A 6,283-nucleotide genomic window follows, 5' to 3' on the forward strand; every position below is an offset into this window, starting at 1 on the left:
GAGAAAACTGAGAAAAGTAGGTAACTGAAAAAAAAAAAAAAATCCCACAGAAAACAACATAATTTAATATCCTTAATAAGCTAAAAGAAACTGTGGATGCCTGATCATGGCATTGTACACCAGAAGCTAAACATTAATGAATGCCAACTATAACTTTATATATATAATGTGATGGCTCAGTGTGAGGTCGGCGGGATAGTGGATGGGGGGAGGGGGGTTCACAGTGTGAGGGATATAAATGATGAACGTCTAAGTATTACCTTGTCTTGTACACCTGAAACTAATAAATTTAAAAAAAAATTAAAAAAAAAAGCTAAAAGAAGAGCTAACATCCATGAAATAAGATAATGAAGCTTTTTTTTTTTTTAAAGAACTAGAAAATACTTTTGGAAACGGAAAATATAACAAAAATTTAAAATTAAGGACAACAGTTAAAAGATAAAGTTGAGGAAATATCCCAGAAAGTAAAACAAAACTATAAAGTGAAGGAAAATGAGAAATTGAAAAAGAAGAAAATTCAGGATGAGTCGAGCTCCAACACCCAAATTTGGAAAGAAATGCAAAAAAAAAAAAAAAAAGCATATAGGAAATCATGGAAGAAATAACAATAAAATTTCCTATAGTGAAAGGACAAGTTCTAGGACTGAACTGAGTATCTAGCACAACAAATGAAAAAGATCCACATCAAGGCACATCACTGTTGAATCCCAGACCTGGGATTAAGAATAGATTGTAAGAGCTCTTAGAAAGAAAGAGGGGGGATAAAAAAGTCACATGCAAAGGATTAATAATCAGAATATTTTTCAGACTTTTCAACAGCAATAATTGAAGCTGAAAAACAAAGACACAAGAACAGTGTTATTTCTAACCTAGAATTCCATCCCCACCCAACTATCAGTTATGTGTAAGGGTAGAATTAAGACATTTTTAAACATGGTATTAAAAAAATTACTTCCCAATGCACCCTTTCTTAGGAAGCTGCTGGAGAATGTGTGACCAAAAAGAAGGAACGAACCAGACAGCACACTCAAAGTGGGTAAGTGAAGAGAGTTTAATAAAAGGACTATTTAGAAAGGCGTGGGCAGGGTTTAGACAAAGAAATAGAATTAGTGCAGCACTCAGAGCCTGGTAACACCCCTAGGCCTGAAGGGAAGCCAGAGACAAGGCTATATGACGAGGGCCACCTGACAGGAGCTATGGCTTTAGATAGAGGAAAGGAGCCAAGAGAATAAATACCTCATCTTCACTTTCCTTCCTCCTTCAGATCCAGTGCCGTGCCTCCCATTGTCTGAAGCCAATCAGAGGCCTAAGAAAAGCATTCACTTCAGCCTCTTAGGGAAGGGAGTAGTTGAGGGGGAGGGGAAAAGAACAACTGGAATATATCCAGTACAAGGGAGACAGAAGATCCAGTGGGATCCAATAAGGCACCAAAGGAAAGGGATTTCTCCACTTGACGATGAAGCAACCCTAGATGACCGCTATGTATCAGAGTCCAGATTGGAACGAGACATTGGGAAATTATGGAACAAAAATCCTAAAATACAACTCATAGAAATAAAGAACAGAAAGATAGATGGGAAAAAAGGAGGAAAGGAAGGAAGAAAGGGAGGGTAGGAGGGAGGGAAAGAAAAGAAACCAGTGGATTACCTAACATGTTTAATGTCCTGAAAGGATAATTAAAGTCTTCCTTAGAGTCGGGAGAGTAATTTGTCATAGCTATATAGCAACCTAAGCAAAGGAACTAGGCAACCATTAATTAAGGAAAAATAGAAAGTAGTGCCAGAAAGGAAAAATAAGAGTCTTCATATTAGTTCAACTGTGAGTAATGTGTATATAATAGCCATAATAATAAATACTGAGTATTCATGTAAGAATGTGACTAGATGAGGGAATGGAGAGAGGGAAAGCATAAATATGTGTTTGTCTATGAATGTGGAGGTGGTAAATAATAGCAAATAGGTCATGTATATAATATAATAACTAAAGAATACTACTTTATTAAAAAAATACCATCGTAAATTGTCAATTGAGTTCTACTAGAATAAACCAAAGTACGTGAAATTAATTCACCACACATTCATCGAGTGAGTTCTGAGATGGTCACTGAGCTAGGTATATATATATATATATATATATATATATATATACACACACACACACACACACACACACACACAATATATGTATATAATATAATATAAAACTAATGTATATAATATAATGTATATATTCTTCATGTATATAATATACTATATTCATGTATATAATATAAAACTTCATGTATATAATATAATGTATATAATATATAATATATATATATTCATGTATATAATATAATATAAAACTAAAATATTAGGAAATAGCAGCATGGCATGTTATTTAGAAATCTGAGTCTAATACCAGAGCAGGCTTCTGGGAAAGGAAGGGAGGGGGCAGTTTTGGGGGAGAGATGGAACCAAAGATTGCACTTTTCATTATAAGCCTTGTAATCCTATTTGGCGTTTTAAACCGTGTACACGCATTAATGTGATCAATTTTTAATTGAATTTTAAAAACCCAACAAACTGATGATTATTTTTTTTGGTAAAATAAAAATTAAAATGTGGCCAACTTCTTTTGACCAGTATAGTAAAATCCACAAAACCTTGTTTGTTCCTATCTTCTTCCAGTTCCATGATTTCCAAATTCCTTCTTCTCTGTGTTCCTGGACCCTCACATTTTATTCAATGAAGATTATTTACCACTTTCACAAAGAATAAGGAAGAACTAATAAAAAATGATTGATAAGTACAAAGAGACCTGAAAAGATGGGAATAAAGGGCAAGTCTTTTGGCTGAAAATTGTTAGAACATGAGATATAAAAAAGAATTACAGGACATGGGTGTTTTCTTCAGAAATGTCCTTCCTAGAGATAGATTTTTTTTAATTAAACAAATAGATCTTGCAAATGCTGTCAAGTATAGCAACAACCAGAGCTGTACTCCAATGCATCACTCAGCTGGTAAATTCAATACTCAAGACAAAACCTGCTTAAGCTCAAATATAACAAAAATTACTAAAACAATAAAAGCTAACAATAACTGAGCATTGCTAAGTGACAAGCATTGTACTGAGCCTTTTATTTATATTCTACCATTTGAATTCTCACAAAGAGCCTATGAGTTAGATTTGACGATCGCCTCATGCCATATGTGGGAAAACCTTTTAAGAGATAAGTCACTGTTCATGGAAGTGTCAGGCTGAATTTAAACTCAGATCTGACTGACTCAAAAGCCCAAGCTCTTGCAAACTTCCAGTGGATTTTGAGCAAAACCGAAAATGACAAGGTTGGGGTGGGAGTGGACAAGGATTAGAAATCACTCTGGCTGCCAAGTCTCAAGGCAAGGATATAGCAGTAAAAGAGAAAATTACTAATGGAAACTAATGGAAACTACTACTAATGGAAACTACCAATGGGAACTACAAAAGAATGATATATTACTTTATTTAAAAATGCCACAGTAAATTGTCACTTGAGCACTACTAGAATAAACCAAAAGTACAAGGAAATTAATTCGCCAAACATTCATTAAGTGAGCTCTGAGTTGGTCACTGAGCTGGGTACTGGCAGTATAATTTATTCATGTATGTAATATAATATACTTAGAAATAATGAAAGATTTGTTGAATATTCCCTACAAAATTAGAGGTCCTTTGCTATCCTGAGAACACTCAATAACCAGTTTCTTAGAAGAAATTGTTATATCACAGCATTTTCAGTAGAGGGCACTAGGTGATTGAGATAGTTTTGAACTTCAGTTTATCAAGAGTTCATAGGGGCATCTTTTAGAACTGTGTAGTTGATTTTCAAAAGCATATCAAGTGTTCCAAAAATGGAATAAGCCACAAACCAAAAAAAAGAGGTTTGATATATGAATATCGACGAGATCACTAAGGTCAATATTGTAGATGCTTGCACAATTATAGATTTTTTTTGAGTGATTCTATTTATAAAACGATTGCCATTACTTATCGGCAAGTCTCTATTAGGGCCATTTGGGAACTAGTGGCCCTAGTGGACTAGTTTAACACCTAGCACTTATGAAAGAGATGGCTTAGGGTAATAGAATAAAAATAGGGCCAAAAGTCAAAATGCTAGAATTTGTGAGCACCTACCCCTCCCCATTGCCTTGTGCTAATGATGTGGCCTGGGGATGAATTACTTAATCTCAGTTTCCATACCTCTAAAATAGTGATAATTTCTCCCTTGAATGTGAAAATGTGTTACAAAGTGTTGGAAATATGTAAGGTATTATTATTAAAGTATAAAAAGTCAAGCTATTAGAAAAAGAAATTCCAGAAACTTAACAGAACGAGTTCTTTTAACTCATTCAAAGAAGTCAAAGTGCTTATCAAGCACTTAATCAATTCACTAAATATTTATTGAATACCTCCTAAGGTATATAAATGAAATCTGAGAGATATCACTCCTCCTCAAAATGTTTACCAGGTTGGGGGCGGCCGGATGGCTCAGTTGGTTAGAGCGCGAGCTCTCAACATCAAGGTTGCCAGTTCAATTCCTGCATGGGATGGTGGGCTGCGCCCCCTGCAACTAAGATTGTAAACAGCAACTGGACTTGGAGCTGAGCTGCGCCCTCCACAACTAGATTGAAGGACATAGACTTGGAGCTGATGGGCCCTGGAGAAACACACTGTCCCCCAATAAAATTTATTTTTAAAAAAAGAATTTTCGACTTCTGTGGTAGGCAGGACTCTAACTGTAAGACTTCCCCATCCCCTGCATACATATGTATTTTGAATACGATTGATTTCTCTCTCATGCATACTAAAAGTGTCCATTTTAGTTTCAAACCATATAAAACTGTTTTTCTCTTTGAGGCAAGTATATCTTCGGTGAAAATAAACAATAAAAAAGGGAACATGAAGTGAAATGGATCTCTACAAATTAATTAACTATCAATGGCCTTTTGAGAGGAAAACTGACAACCCTCTGATCATAATAGAGTCATTTCCATGTTAGTATCTATTTTGAAAAGCAAAAGTGTTTTTATTTTATGTGTCAAACAATAGAGCAGTGTTGTACTTTTTGGAGCACAGAGAACACATTTGTTATGGCAAGAAGGGGTGGAAAGCAGTAGATTGAAAATGTCTTAGGAAATAGACTCAACAGAACTTGGTAATCGATTGCTAGATGGATGGGGCAGTAATACCATGGAAGGTGTGAGAAAGGAGGCACAAGTCAAGAACGGTTCCCTGGTTTCTGCCTCAGAGTATCTGGGGGGATGGTGGTACCACTTTCTGAAACAGAAAACGTAGAAGAGGAATAGAATTGGAAAGACAGGAAAGAATGCAAGTTTGATTTCATAATCAAATAAAGTACCTATGGGATATCCAGGTAGAGAGGACAGGTGGCAACTTGATATGGAGAAGAAGAGCTCATACGAGAGATTTGGCCTGAAAAACAAATTGGGAATGTAACACTATAAATAAAATGATTAGAGTGAGGGGAACAGGAGAATCCTTTCCTAGGAACGGGCCTGCTTTGCAAACCCATGTAAGAGGCCAGGCTTTAAAACTCTACAGGAAGATTGACAATTAGAAGTTAGAGAAGTTGAAAAGTGCTAAATTACTCTAAGAGGAGGTTATATGAAGGGTTAGGAAGAATGAGAGACCCTGCTGGGGCTGGTAGCATTTGGGGAAGGGGACAAAAATGTCTGACTAGGAATTTAAACTATTTGCTGTGTGGTATGGCTTATAAATCTTCACGTTTTTCTTTCCATGAAATCTTTAGCTAAACAATGGCTTTATTTCTCAGTATTTTGTGAAACATATTTGTTTTTTGGAGATGTGACAAAAAATGAATTGCGTCTCCAGGTTTGTATAGAGAAGCCAGACACAGCCATGGGAGGAAGGCTACGTGACTATGGGTGTCATAGGCAAAGCATTACGGAAGCATCTGCAAACGTCTCCGATAAAGAAGAAAACAAAGCAGTACCCAAAGAAGTCACTGTGGTGACACAGGAAGGTCTCTCATAATCTTAATTCTTTTTTTTTTAATTGAGGAACAGCGTGTTTTTCCAGGACCCATCAGCTCCAAGTCAAGTCATTGTTTTCAATCTAGTTGGGGAGGGGGTCGCTCACTGGCCCACGTGGGAATCGAACCAGCGTCCTTGGTGTTACTACCATGTTTCCCCGAAAATAAGACCTAGCCAGACAATCAGCTCTAATGCGTCGTTTGCATCAAAAATTAATATAAGACCAGTCTTAGTTTACTATAAGATCA

Source organism: Rhinolophus hipposideros (genome assembly GCF_964194185.1).
Source record: "Rhinolophus hipposideros genome assembly, chromosome: 19".
Lineage (NCBI taxonomy): Eukaryota > Metazoa > Chordata > Mammalia > Chiroptera > Rhinolophidae > Rhinolophus > Rhinolophus hipposideros.